At 41.7% G+C, this 13,517-nt stretch overlaps 1 long non-coding RNA gene across 1 annotated transcript; it reads right to left on the bottom strand.

The window, feature by feature from the left end:
• Nucleotides 1-6,108: 6,108 nt before the first annotated feature.
• LOC104510328 lies at nucleotides 6,109-11,953 on the bottom strand. Its single transcript, XR_727896.1, has 2 exons — nucleotides 11,875-11,953; nucleotides 6,109-7,809 (listed from the first exon to the last, which is right to left on the bottom strand). It is a non-coding gene; the product is annotated as an uncharacterized LOC104510328 (long non-coding RNA).
• Nucleotides 11,954-13,517: the final 1,564 nt, after the last annotated feature.

Genomic DNA, 13,517 nt, shown 5'->3' with positions numbered 1-13,517 from the left:
TGTTCTATATTATCATGGATTATCAAATACAGCTGGGGGATGTGGGAGGGTTATTTAACTCACACAGCTGACAGACACAGGCTCCTGTTGCTAAAACTTGCTGCTTTGTGACCCTTTGGGCAGAGGGAACCAGACAAGGGGAGAGGTGTAGAATTGGGTTTTGGAAAGAGTTGGTGCCCAGCTCCTCCCTTCTGACTTAGGATGTTCAGCGCCTTCAGTAAAAGGGCAAATAACAAATGGAACTTGGGGAAGAGTGCCCTGTTTTTTCCTCTGCTCTCATGTGTGATCTGACAACGCTGTGAGCTTTACCAGTTATAGCAAATTGCAAGTCTGCTAACTCAGAGCTTCCCCACTGAAAAGAACTTTCTGAAATTGCTCAAATTGCCCTATTTCAGAGTGAAAAGCATGAAATACATCTTTTCTCACTTTGTTGATCAAAGTCGACTTTTAAATAGTAGCAATTTTGCACTTTACATAACTGTTTCCTGCCATGGTTAGCTTTCCAGAATCTGACAGAAATGTTTCCTGCTGCTACGGTTAGCTTACTGCTGTTTATTTACAAACGCAACGTTCAGGCATCCTTTTTATATCCTCCACCCCTTTCTTTTTTTTGGAGGTTGTTTTTGCCCCATACAGCCCTGTCCTCACGCAACCTTCCTGTGAACGGCACTGCCAGCTCGGGTGGGCCAGCGAGGAAACACTGAGAATTTGTTAGGCTTGGAAAGAAAGCCAACAGACTGCGGATTTGTTAGAGGCTACAGGTGGTTTTGAACAGCCGAGCGAAGTCTGTGCCGGAAACATTAGGGCTCCTGAGCCTCCCGAGGGACTTCACCAGACGGGGCTCTACAATCGCGCGGGTGACTCACGGGCAGAAACTCACCTCCGAGCAAACGGTAGTGAGGAAAAAGTGACCAAGCCAAAATGACTCAGAGGGAAGTGAAACCTCCAGAGATGAGGCTGCTCTGGCAGCCTGCTAAGGCGCTTAACTCCAGCAACACTCGTGCAGCTGTCGGTGCAGTCAGTGGCGCGGCTGATTGCATAACCGATGGGAACGTAAAGCTAGGTGTAGCCGTAAACCTGTGGCAGTTGAGTTCTAAACGTGGCAGCCTCTGGGACTTGCTGCCCCGTAGTTTTGCTGCAGAAAGTCGGATAGTCGCTGTCCCAAACCAGCACGCCGTCTGAACAGATTTGTGGGTTTGACTTCGGACACGTGCCGTACGAGTCTGAAACGGTGCTGTGCAAACAGGATACTCTTTCTTTGTATAAAACATCAGCTGTTGGGTCACATCTCTTCCTCTGGAATAGGCAGCTGGAAAATATTAGATGAGCCACAGGGAGCTGAGCGCTTTGAAAAGCAGCACGCACCAAGAGGCATACAGGGTGAAGTCTTTAAACCCACAGCTTAAACCACCAAATTGGAGCCTTCAGAGCAGGAATAGAGCTGAGCTGCTCTGAAAGGTAAATTGTGTTACAAATTGACAAGTGGGATGAAGCTAACACGTTCAGGCAATACCAGAAAGGGCAAGGTAGTAATGAATGCACAAAGAGCATGCACCCTTCTGACATGCTTCTTTTAAGCATTGCTGATTTTGCAGTTAAACTGCTTCCTAGGATAATTTACTCCAGCTTGCACAGCACTTTGAGCTCTGGCCGTACCCTGACAGAGAGCTGGTAGCTCAGAGCTCTGGATGCCCTAACAAAACGGTTCAGATGGATGGGCGTAGGCAGTCGGGACAGTCAGTGTGCGAGGAGGTTATCTGAGGATTTTAGGTTATGTTTACACAGCAATCAAAATGCAGGATGTATTTTTTCCTTTCTTCTGCAGCATAGGTAGGCAGTGTTTGACTATCCAAATATTGGATTCCTTGTTCAGGAGGAGGCAAACTACAGCCTGTCTGTTCTGTTTTACCAGGTACCCACACTTTGCCTGGGACTGGAGACACAGGCTCTGACCGTGGTGGGCGTTGGGTGAATGTTGCCAGACATATCCATGGGCAGACACAATCCCAGGGTCTTGAAGCCCAAGCTGGACTAAGCTGGCACAGCTGAGGCATCAAGGCATGCCCCTGCTCCCATCAGAGCTGGCCACGAGTCGCATCTCCTGGTACCTCTTTCCCAGGTGGGGGTGCCAGCCTGCCTCCTCTCCTTTCCTGCAGCTCCCCACTATCCCCCCTCCACCCCTCACTTTGGGGAGAAAACCATCAACGACAAGTTTGCATCCTGCAAGTTTTCAACAAGGTATTACAGAGCTCTGCGCCTGGAAAGTGTCTGTTGCTAATTAGAGTGTAACACTTGCATTTTGCCTCTGCAAACTTTGCATCTCTTGAGCTCTAGCTCAGACAGGTGCAACTTCTTCTGAATTTCATATTTCCCTTTAATTGCTTATTCTCTCATGTTTAATTCTCTCCATGTGTTTTTTTTTTTATTTTTAATCCTAGTCTTTCTCTCAACTAGAGTTTGTTTCCCATGTTTTCATGGCTGCAGGATCAAAAAGCCCATGTAAGTTCTTGTATTTCTGTCTTTTACTTCACTAGAACTCTAATGAATCTTAGAAAACAAGGCTATGAGGGACCACAAGAAGGGGTCTTGTGCCTTAGCACATATCTCCCTTGGAATCAGTCTGCAGCATGAGTAAAATGTGAGCACGGAACACAAGGCTTGTGTTGAAATGTATGCAGCCACACTGTGTTTGGCAGGGAAGTTTTTAGGAAGCCCTAAAAAGGCAGAAATTCCCGATTGTAGCTTATTGTTACATCATGAAAGGATCATCTGGCTTTGAGCTGCGGGTAATATAAATAAAAATAACAGATAATTGCCAGCCTGTTCTGAAAGATCTCAGAAGATGAACATCCCACGGCCTCTCCCTTGGCACGTTACTTGAGCACATTCCTATACTTCCACCTTTGAAAGTCTTTCCCAAATTCCTCGGTATTACCTCAACCTCTTTTATGACACTGAAGACGACTCTACCTCACTCTATCCCCACAAAGAGCAGTCCCTTAGCTTTACTTTGGGCTAAACCAGCCTGTTTTGTTCTGTACTCCCTGCCAGGCACGCTCTCTGCCGTCACTTGTGCCGCGCTTGCTGCGTTCCCCTGGACTCTCGCCACTGGGCACCCTTCTTCCCTGAGCCGGGGTGCCCAAGTAGGTTGTCTTATTCCAGCTGTAGCCTTGCCAGTGCTGAGTAGCACTAATACTATTACCTCACTTGGCTTGCTGGTTATACACCAGGTTATTCCGGTATCATGTTTGCTTTTTCTTTTTTTTTTCCCCCACAGGAACATGATGCTGTTGAGACAGATCTGGGATCATTTTCTTTCTGTTTACTTTTGCTTTTTGAGTTTGAACTTCTTATCTGTCATACTGATTTTTTTTTTTCTTTTGTAATGTGGTAGTACATGTTCAGTAGTGGAAATTTAATTGGAGTCTATTTAATTGGAGTCTGGCATTAAGCTAATATTGATTTAAAGCTATTAGTGTTCTTTTGCATAGGATTTATATGCATGAAGACAGAATTCAGCTAACCTCCTCTGAATAAACTTATGAATATGAATCAGGTGTTTTTAACCATCTCCTCAGGATGTTGTTGGCAGCATAAACTCCAAGGTGTAAGGGTTAATGTTTTCTTCATTGGATAATAAACAGTGCAATTTTTTTAGTACTGGAATTTAACTGATAGCATAGGCTCTTCGGCCCTTCCTTTCATTTAAAATGTGATACTTGGTGGTGACAATAGCTAGGTCCTAATTAAGGACTTTATCTGCGTATATGCATTATCACATTTAAGCGCTTTGTAAAAAGCAGGTATCCATTACTATTTGCAAAATTAATCTTAGGGCCTTTTTTTTTCTCGTTTGATTTGCTGAGGGACAAGGACTGGTTTGCCAGATCCTCTGTGATACGTTATTGCAAGATTTGCAGTTAGAACCAGCATTTCCTGAATTTCCTACCTGACCATTCTTTAAAGATACTCTCACTGGCCTTCCTATTACACAAATAATTATTTAACAAGGGGGTTAAAAAGGTGGCTCGTTATGCTTGTACTGCATCAACTGACTGTAAGACTCATACACTGCTTTTCTTTCCAGGTGTTTTACTCAACTTCCCACCCACAGGAAGCCTCCCCACCAACCTGAGGAGCACCGGCCTGCTCTGTTCCCCACTCTTGCCCTACCCCCATCTCTCCAGATCAGTCTCCACACTGCTGATTCTCAGATCCAGCTCAAGGTCTCTTTGTGCCATAGGCAAAAGTGGATGTTGCCTTCCCAAGGACGCGAACAACAGAACTTCTTTCCCCGTTGCTCTTGATGTAGCCAAGTTCAGTTGTGCCGCGGCTGCATCGAGCATACATCCGAGAGAGATTCCCAGCATCCTTTCCCGGCTCCCGAGCCCTGCTGTAGGGGTGCACAGCGCACTGCTCAACCCAACCCCTCGTATAGCCCACGAGGGGCTACGCCATGCACACCAGGGAGGAGCAAACGTGATGCGTGCAGCTAACAGACAGTCAGACTGGGTGTTTTTTTTCAAAACATGTCTAACAATGACGATTCATGGAGCGTTACAGCAAAGACATGTACGAAATGCTAGCAGCATTCCTTAACATGACCATACCGCTGCTTTTTTATGTACGGTCACTCTGTAACCTTTTCGTTTTGGGGATTTTTTTAATCTTATGAAGCTGAAGCTACGTACGTGCCACAGCTGCTAGTGCTGATGCAAAAGTGCACGTCACCTTTACCTTTTTAGGAAGACCTTATTAATCATAATGTATATGAAACCATCTTTGGTATATTTCAGTCTCTAGAATGTTAGCATATTAAAAATTGGTGTATACAGAAAGGAGTCCTTCATGTTTATTATTTTAAAAAAGGCCTGTTATTTATGGTATTCAAGAATGACTTTTGTTCTTGTCGTTTGATCAAAGACCCTAATCCATAGAACCTTACGTCGTTATTAAAATGTGCCACATTTCTCTGAAGATTAAAAAACAGTGCCAAAGGTCAAGCAATCATTATTTCAGCAGCTGCAAGTTCTGAAGGAGTATGCAACCCTTTAAAATATTTCAGCTTTAAAAGCCATTCTTGTGCAGCAAATTTAAATATCCCTAACAGTAAGGTTGGGATTTAAAGACCCTTCAATCACCTTTCATATCTCTCTTAGAAATGGTTCACTTACTTCCCAAAGCCAGAGGGCCACAGGTTAAAAAAATAAGATCAGTTAATCATGGCTCTAACTCTACTGTTTCTCATCGTTTACATGTGTATATATACACAATGCCTATATGTCTATACATACACTAAGGATAAATAAGGTAACACTTAATAAATAAGGTAACCGGAGAGCTGGCTGTAGCCCAAAAACAGCGTGGTCTGTTCTGTTTCCTGTGGTGAGGTCGGTGGCCATTCGGGTCAGGTGCTGTGTGCACATGGTCAGTTTTCTGTGACACAACCGAAGCCGTCAAACCAAACCCAATCCCTGTGTAAATTCAGTAGACAGCCGGGGCATATGGAATTGCACTATATTGGTCTCATGACTGGAAAACTACAGGGGCGGATCTAAATCCGGTATTAACTGGTAAATCACTGCTTGTGTTGTTAAAAACTTGTCTGTTTTCTATGCTAAAATTAACCCACTACGTGTTCAAAAACTTACAAATGTGGATATTACTTTTTCCCCCAATAAAAGTGTCTTTAAAGAGAGGACCATATCAACATTCCTTTAAACTGTATTACACACGCCACCAAAATGACCATTTTGTTCAGTTTATCAGACGTGGAGAATGAAATATAGTGTATCTGCCACGCACAGCCCCACACTCCCCTCCTGGGATTACTAAAAATGGCATCAAGTGTCACGTCTGACCCAGCCACCCGGCAGCCTTGAAAGCGAAGTACACGACTACCATTGTCCGGCAGCTATCATTTCCCAGACCCCGGTCTGGCATTTAGGTTATCTTAACAGCTATTGTTTAGCAGGCAACAAAAGGAATCGCCTTTGACTTCACCAGATACTCCCGAAAAAAACCTCAGGAGTAACAAAAAGAACAGGTACACACAAACAAAAAAAGGAGCCTCCCCTTATTGCAGTAAGGAAACAGAGACATCACGGCTACCCTTAGAGCTTGCATATTTATTGACCAAATCCTACTAAAATAGCTAAAATACATCGGGTACTTGTAGTGCGTTATTAAAGATCACATTGTTACAAAAGCCTGCGTTTTCAGCAGTACACAACTGCAACTATACATAAATGCCACAACTGCTGAATATTACTTCTTGCTCTATATACAGCACAGTAGACGTATCTAATCTATTGGAAAATAAAATGTACAAGAAAAGGGAGACAGAAGGTGGGGAAAGGAAAGAAATCTAGGAGGTGCAGTGCATGCATTGGTATTTAACAGTCAGAAGCTAAAACAGTTCAGAACAAGGCCTGCCCTGTAAAAGGAAGAGCTAAAAGACAGAGTTATATAAAAAATTAAGGTGGGCTTTCAGACTGTGTCTAACACAACAACACTCCATGAGTAGATGATACTGTTTAGTTTTGTGTTTTGTGTCGTTTTGTATTGATAGAAGTCTGGGAGCAAGAACAAAAATGTAAAGTCCACATGTTGACAGTACTGTGGAAATGTACTCTTCCCCTTTAGGACTTCTCCTCCCAGAAATTTGCTGTGTTTATCTTACTATATCCCCTATTTTATGGATTTGAAGAGGACATTAAAACTTGTCCCTCCTTCAAAAAAGGCTTTTTTTTTAAAAAAAAAAAAAAAGACAAAAGTCAAAAGAGATTTTGAGAGGTTGGTGGAAAGTTATTGCTCATCTATCTCCATTAGGTGGATAGGAGTCAGAAAGGAGATTTTACGTAAATTACAGTTTTGTGATTGCTCCCACTATAACTGCATGTTTGTGAGTGGACCCTGATAGGGAATCAGTTCCTCACTTGTACACTATAAGTAGTTACTCACCTACAGCACTGAATAAGAAAGCCACACTGAAGACACAAGTAAACAAGTCAGTCCAGTCTAAAGAACAACATTCAGAAAAACAAAGTACCAACACCTTCTCAGAACATGGAAATAAAAAATAACTCCATCAGAGCTACCTTGCCAAGGAGCATATTTAAAGTCCAAAATAGCACCATTCATCAGTGTCTCAAATCCCGTGGCAGCATCACAATCACTTACCACAAGGAAACCATGAGTTTCATACTACTTCTATACATCAAAAGAGTACATGGATAAAATATGGAGATATACAGACAATCGATGAAAATAAACTACTAGGCTTGTTACATCTAAATGAAAAAAAAAGGGGGACTCTCAGCCTCTGCAAGAAGCAGTTCAGGATGGTGGAAATGGAGAGAGCGGTTTACCGGTTGCGTGTGAGCGGTGGAGTTTGAGTAGTGGAAGACATTGCTGTGGTAGAACCAGGCCTGAGGGCCCACCTGTAATGTTTGTAAACATGGATTCACAGTGTGAAATTCTGAGAGCTTTCGCTTGAGTCAGAATGTTAAAAACTATTTTTTTATGGTACACGTTTGTCCACTGTTATTCTCTAAAGCAAGGCTCAGAGTCCCATAGTTTCTTCTTACACTTGATGATTTACACAGAAACAATTCCCGATATATGACACCATGACCTCATCAAACCCATACACCATATGTAATACAAATGGAGAAATTATGACTAAAAAGAGTAGAGGTAATTGATTTTGGTGAAGTGGTGTCCATCGCCGTTGACTGGAACCAGGCATGCCCCTTCCGCATCACTTCTCTTCTTGCGATTTATTTCCTTCGAGATGGGGAGACTTCCCTGCGGAGACGAAAAACCCGTATTAGACGTGCTTCGTGACGTCTGTTTGGTGCAGTCCTCCCTTTTCCTATCCTAAGCTTTCCATAGTTTTCTGGATTTAGTTCAGAAGTGAGCATCTACTAAACGTGGCTGAATCGACTCTCAGTGCTACAGCCTCAGAGAGTGGAGGATTATTTAACAACCAGGCAACCTTGCAGCGTCTGAGCAAAACTCGTCAGCTGGGGATGAACGAGTGTGCCCCAGCAGCCAAAGTGCAGAAGGGTTGAGCCAACAGCCATCCTCCACTCCTGAACTGCAGAATTTTGACATTTCTTGTGGCTGGGGTGACCCCAACCAAGTCCCAGGGGAAGCAGCTATGGAGTGACAGCCCTCCGCTGCAGCTCGCCACCGGTTGTACATCCCTACGCTGTTCCTCACAATTATTTTTCTCACTTCTGCCAAACCAAACCATTTCTGTGGCCTTCGTGATAGCCAGGACAGCTCAGATCTAAAACTCCATCTGCAGGCACTGTGTGTGCAGCAGCTCTGGAATATAAATATGGCTGAAATTGAGCAAATTTCTGTTTTGCGCATGTGAAGCGCAGAAGGCACACACAGTGTCTTGGTGTCATGAATGCAAAACTCGTGGCCACAAATCAACCAACAGCACCGAGCTCCTTTGAAAATATAACTCAGTACCACCTTGGGTAATCGAAAAATTAATGTTATTGGTGTTATCTACCGATAAATTAATTTTTGCTTGCTTCTTTTAACACCCAAGCTCCATTTCATGGCTCCACTTGGCCTTCAACATAGAAGTGCATCTCAGTTATGAAAGATCACCTTCTTCTTTAGAGAACCTTCTTACAGCTTAGACTCCTCATCTTTTAAACACTTTACACCTTAAGCAGCCAGCATACACAAATAAGTGACTTTCCTGTAGTACTTCACTGAAAAGAGCACTCAGAAGACGCTGTAGTGTGTTACTTGTCTCTGGGCGAATAAGCAGACGGTGTGCCGTACCAGCCAGCTGCCTTGGGTAGGTTTTCGTCAGCCGTACTTAACGTGCTGGCTGGCTGAAGCCTACGCCTGTTCAGCAAAGCATTTAAATGTATGTTACAGCTCCAGCCTCAGAAGGCGGCCCAAAGTCTAAGCACATGCTTAAAGTACTTCGCTGATGCTACGTCACCATGGGCTCTTAAACAAAAAGGATTTGTTTAGCTGGTAAAACATTTTAAGTTTTGGGAAAAATCTGTGGGTTCTGTGTTTAAGAGATCAGAATTGTCAAAGGTGTTTTATTGCTTTTATTGCTTAGGGCATGGCTGTCGTAGAAGCAGCTTGGTTTTAGTCTAAGAAATTGAAGTTACCTTCACTGAGTTGAGTTTTTCTGACGTGGGAGTTGTGGATTTCTGAATTAGGAATTAAACACACAGCAGTCTCACAACTACCAAGAAAGTGCCATTTTCAGCAATTTTCCTTTCCTGGCTCTTCAGAGCCATAATTTCCACTGAAATGTCCATATTTACTGCACTCACTTGTGCTGGGAATGAAGCCACCCCATGTCTCCCTCACGGTCTTTAGCACAGTTTATAGGATAAATTCTGCTTTCAGGTAGATGAATCCCCCCACGGTGGGGGGGTGGGGAGGGGGGTTCTGCACTGCTTACAGCCAGGAGCAGTTTTCAGGCTGAGCACAGAGGAAAATCCTTTCTTGGGGCAAACGGTGCCCTCTCCCTTCGGGGCATCAGGAATGGAGAAACTGAGCAGACTTCGATCGGTTCGTATTGCAGAAGGGCTCTGCAAGCCAGGGGAAGAAGTGGGAGTAGAAACATACCTTGCCTTTCTCAGAGGCAAACCGGGGATTTTGCAAGACAAAATTTCAGAAAGAAAAAATAACGTTTAAATTTGAGTGACTGCACAAACATGTTTCCTCACAGGACTCTAGAAAATTCCATCCCCGTGATAATATTTTTGCTTTTTTTGTTGACTTAAGTTTGCTACTCGTGTATCATTACAGGATATGAGAAGAAAACTAGAAACTTACACATGCAAACAGGCACACCACACAGACCAAAGGTCTGGGCAAATTTCCAAAAGCATTGTGTTGGGCAGTTCCTTTTCAGCTGTGAAAACAATCTCAGTCCTGAAATTCTGCCATACAATCATAAGATAAAAAGTCCCATATGACCTGTCTAGTTCTGGAAATAAATTGTCTTGAAGAAATGTATCCTTTTATATTTGGTGGTTGCATTAAAAAAAAAAAAAGCACTTTTATCTGAAATAAGAGTTTCCAAAAATCTATTAATTTTACTTCATTCTTTCAAAAGTTCAAGCTGTTTAGCACTGAGTACATGAAAATGTTGAGGTGAAGGATTGAGCACTTCCTGCAGTCTTCTTCAGCAATTTACCCTGATTAATTTTATAAGATGGAGGAAAAAAAATTAGATTCCACAGACACCAGTTTCTGTTAAGGCTGATACTCTGCTAGAAGCTAGATTGTGTGCAGCCAATATTCAAGTTGATTTTGAAGATCAATTGTGAAATGAAATTTGGAACTAGTTCTAAAAACTGATCCTTGTAAGCATATGCCAAATATCTTTTGAGAAATTACATAAAGGCTAGAAAAAAATGCATTGTATTTAAAAAGGAGAAATCCAATCATCTTAAAGAAAAAAGTGTAATATTTTTGAGTAGCTGAGAAACAATTATCCCTTTTGATAAACTTTTTTTAAAGCTATGTACAGCATAATGAGAGGGCTATTCATAAATCCCGTATAATGCAACACTGTTAGTAACTATGCTGCACATAGATCACAGCTTCATTCCTGCGTTTCAGGAGCAACTTTGTTTAATGATGAATGACGACTTACTAAAAGCTGCTAACTTAAAATTTTGAATAAAAATCATCTAGTTAACACACAGCTGATTCACAACATTAGCAAGTTCATTCAATATAAGTATGTTCATATATAGCGCATTCATCATAATCTGGCATTGCTGTCAGCCCACTCAGCGGAACTTTTGAAACACTTTGAATGTTAAGAATGGCAGTACATGTATGTTAATTTACAGATTGGAATGCTGGCACGCGAGTCTGCAAACGGGAGACTGCAAATAGCCCAGTTACTTATATGTAAATTCTAAAGAAATCTCTATATTATTATCATAGTTTCGATTCCTTTATACAGAAAAACTGTGGAAAATATAGTGTTATACACATGGAATAGCAGAGTTATGTTAACAGGGAGCTAGAGTCTAGATAATAATTGAAGCTTGATCAAAACAGTTTTCCATGTGCTCTCTCATTTACTTACCTGCTTTTTTAATTTTTTTTCCCCCGATTTTGAGTCAGTAATGAAAGGGAATATGAAAATAAAGCATGTACATTCTGTGGTTCTGTGTAACTGTTATATTTCCCTACTCAAATTTCATATCCAGTTTCACATTTATGAAACCAGCAGTGGTAACAGAACAAAACCTTATGAATCTTGTCTGACAAGCCACATCTTCTGCCTTTATGTTGGGGCCCTTCTTGTCAAACTCCGATGAAAACTGCTGTGCTTCATACACTTGTTAATCAGGCCAGGTAAAGCACAAGCAGAAAACAAGAGAACACCTCCTTCCTCCTCCTGCATTATCACTGACTCTCTTATCTGCATTGCTAAGAGAGAACTGCCAGAATCAAGCATTCACAACTCAGATATCAAGCTTGTAAAATTATGAGACAGGTTTAAGAAATATGAGCTCTTGAAAGTCAGTATGTTTTCTTTCTGTTATATAGCCAGCAAGAGTCCATGTTTTCTGCAAGCCTGAAGGCTAAAAACATCATTTTAAAATGAAGGCTGAAATCCTCAGTTAACTGCCTGGCTCAAGGAGCCAAGGCTTTAAGAAAAACAGAATACCATGAGACTCGTGATGAAATCATGAGAGCTGGCTACTCTCTTGAAGCAGTCATAAAATAAAATCCATTGAACTTTCAGTGTTTGGTTGGGGTTGGTTTTTGGTTTTGGTTTTTTTTTTTTTTTCAGAAAGCTTTCATCTTAGTAAACTGCTTATTAGATGAAAGAAATTATATAAATAACTTTACCTTTGGAAATCCCCCATCCCCTCGGCTGGTTGGAAGGGTTTTCTGGCTTACCCAAATCGTTAACCTTGGTTGATAAACCTGTAGTGACATAAATATATACAATTTCTTACTAACAAAGAGAGATTCATTAAATGCAATCAAATGGTGTTCATGTGACAGACTACATTACTAAAACCGAGAGTCGAATGTCAGTTGGGCTTGGCCCAGAGACCTAGCTGCGTTTTATGCTCAGTACATGTTTTTGAGTACCCATGACAACAAGATCTGTCCCTAGAGTATTTCAACTATATTGTTTATGGCAATCAGCATTCAATAGACTTTTTAAAAAGAGCGTAAGATGGATTTTTTTAAAATCACTTTAAGAAATTCTGTATAAGACAATGTCTGTACTAATAAACTTAACGAGGATATTGTAAGACCACACGCCCATTGTCTTCTGCCAGAAGTCACCAGAAAAAGACTGTTTAATGAAGATTATTACCTTTGCTGATGACTGCAGGAGACAAGGGCAACACATCTTTGATAATCCCTTCACAATGAACTGTGGACTATAACTCATTACTTTCTAAGATCATCAACACAGCTACAATTCTGTGTTAGCACCCTATACATTAGACATTAAAGCAATTCCAACGCATTATGAAAGACATACAATATGTCCTGATGGCAGCAGGATTTAATGTTAAGGTACTGGCCTATGACTGCTACAGCAACATTTTACCAGGGAAAATGGGTAAGATCCAAAGTCGACCACTGAGTACGGTGGGAAGCTAGAATGAAAAAATGGCAGCCTAATACACCTCAGTTATGGTGAATCTGAGCTGGAAACCTCCTGTGCTTCAGTTTCTCGTCTTCATGATGAAGATCAGAGTGTTTCTTCATCTCAGTGTCATTAAACACTGATGGCGTGGTCAGGTAGAAGTTGCATACAATGCTGAAGATCTTGAATTTATTTTCCTGCTGGGTCTGGCTCCTGGGTCTTTAGGGTTTTGTGAATTGAACTCTTTCTGAGCAAATGTTAAACTGTCAATGTTTTCAGTGAACATTATAAATTACGGTAGTAAAACACGCTGCACTTAGGGAATCAAAACTTGCTTTGTCACTTAAATTCCTGACGGAGTGGCTTTACCCACCTGTTTGCTGTTTGTATATCAAAACCTAAGGAATATTTTCCTTTCTGTGGAGTTGTAACTTGACTATTAGTTGTTACAATTGGACTAGATGTCACTTGGAGAAATTATCAGAAGATTACCTGAATCATCTTTCCAAGAGAAAATCCTGAACTCTACTATGAAGTAGGAAACAGAGGAGGGAAATTTAAAACACAGGGCCTAAGACAGTGCCTGCTCGGATACACTGCCCCATGATTTTCCACAGTACAAACTACAGTGCCTTCTACTGATTAAATCACCAGGTTTTATTTCATATTTTAGATTACTATATGGCCTCAGACAAGCCAGTTAGGCTCTCTGGGTATGGCTGACATAGAATATCTGGGTATGGCTGACACAGAATAACTAATACACAGGATAGAGTACTCTATGAATTCACCAGTTAATGTTCACCTTGAATATTTGAGACACTTGAATGAAGGATACCAAGTACCCCTGGGCTCTCCTGTTGCTGTTTACAATCACTGATTA

The sequence above is a fragment of the Eurypyga helias genome, unplaced genomic scaffold (genome assembly GCF_000690775.1).
Source record: "Eurypyga helias isolate BGI_N326 unplaced genomic scaffold, ASM69077v1 scaffold47465, whole genome shotgun sequence".
Taxonomy (NCBI): Eukaryota; Metazoa; Chordata; class Aves; order Eurypygiformes; family Eurypygidae; genus Eurypyga; species Eurypyga helias.
Note: the sequence above shows the minus strand (reverse complement) of the source record. Positions and strands in the feature narration are given on the sequence as shown.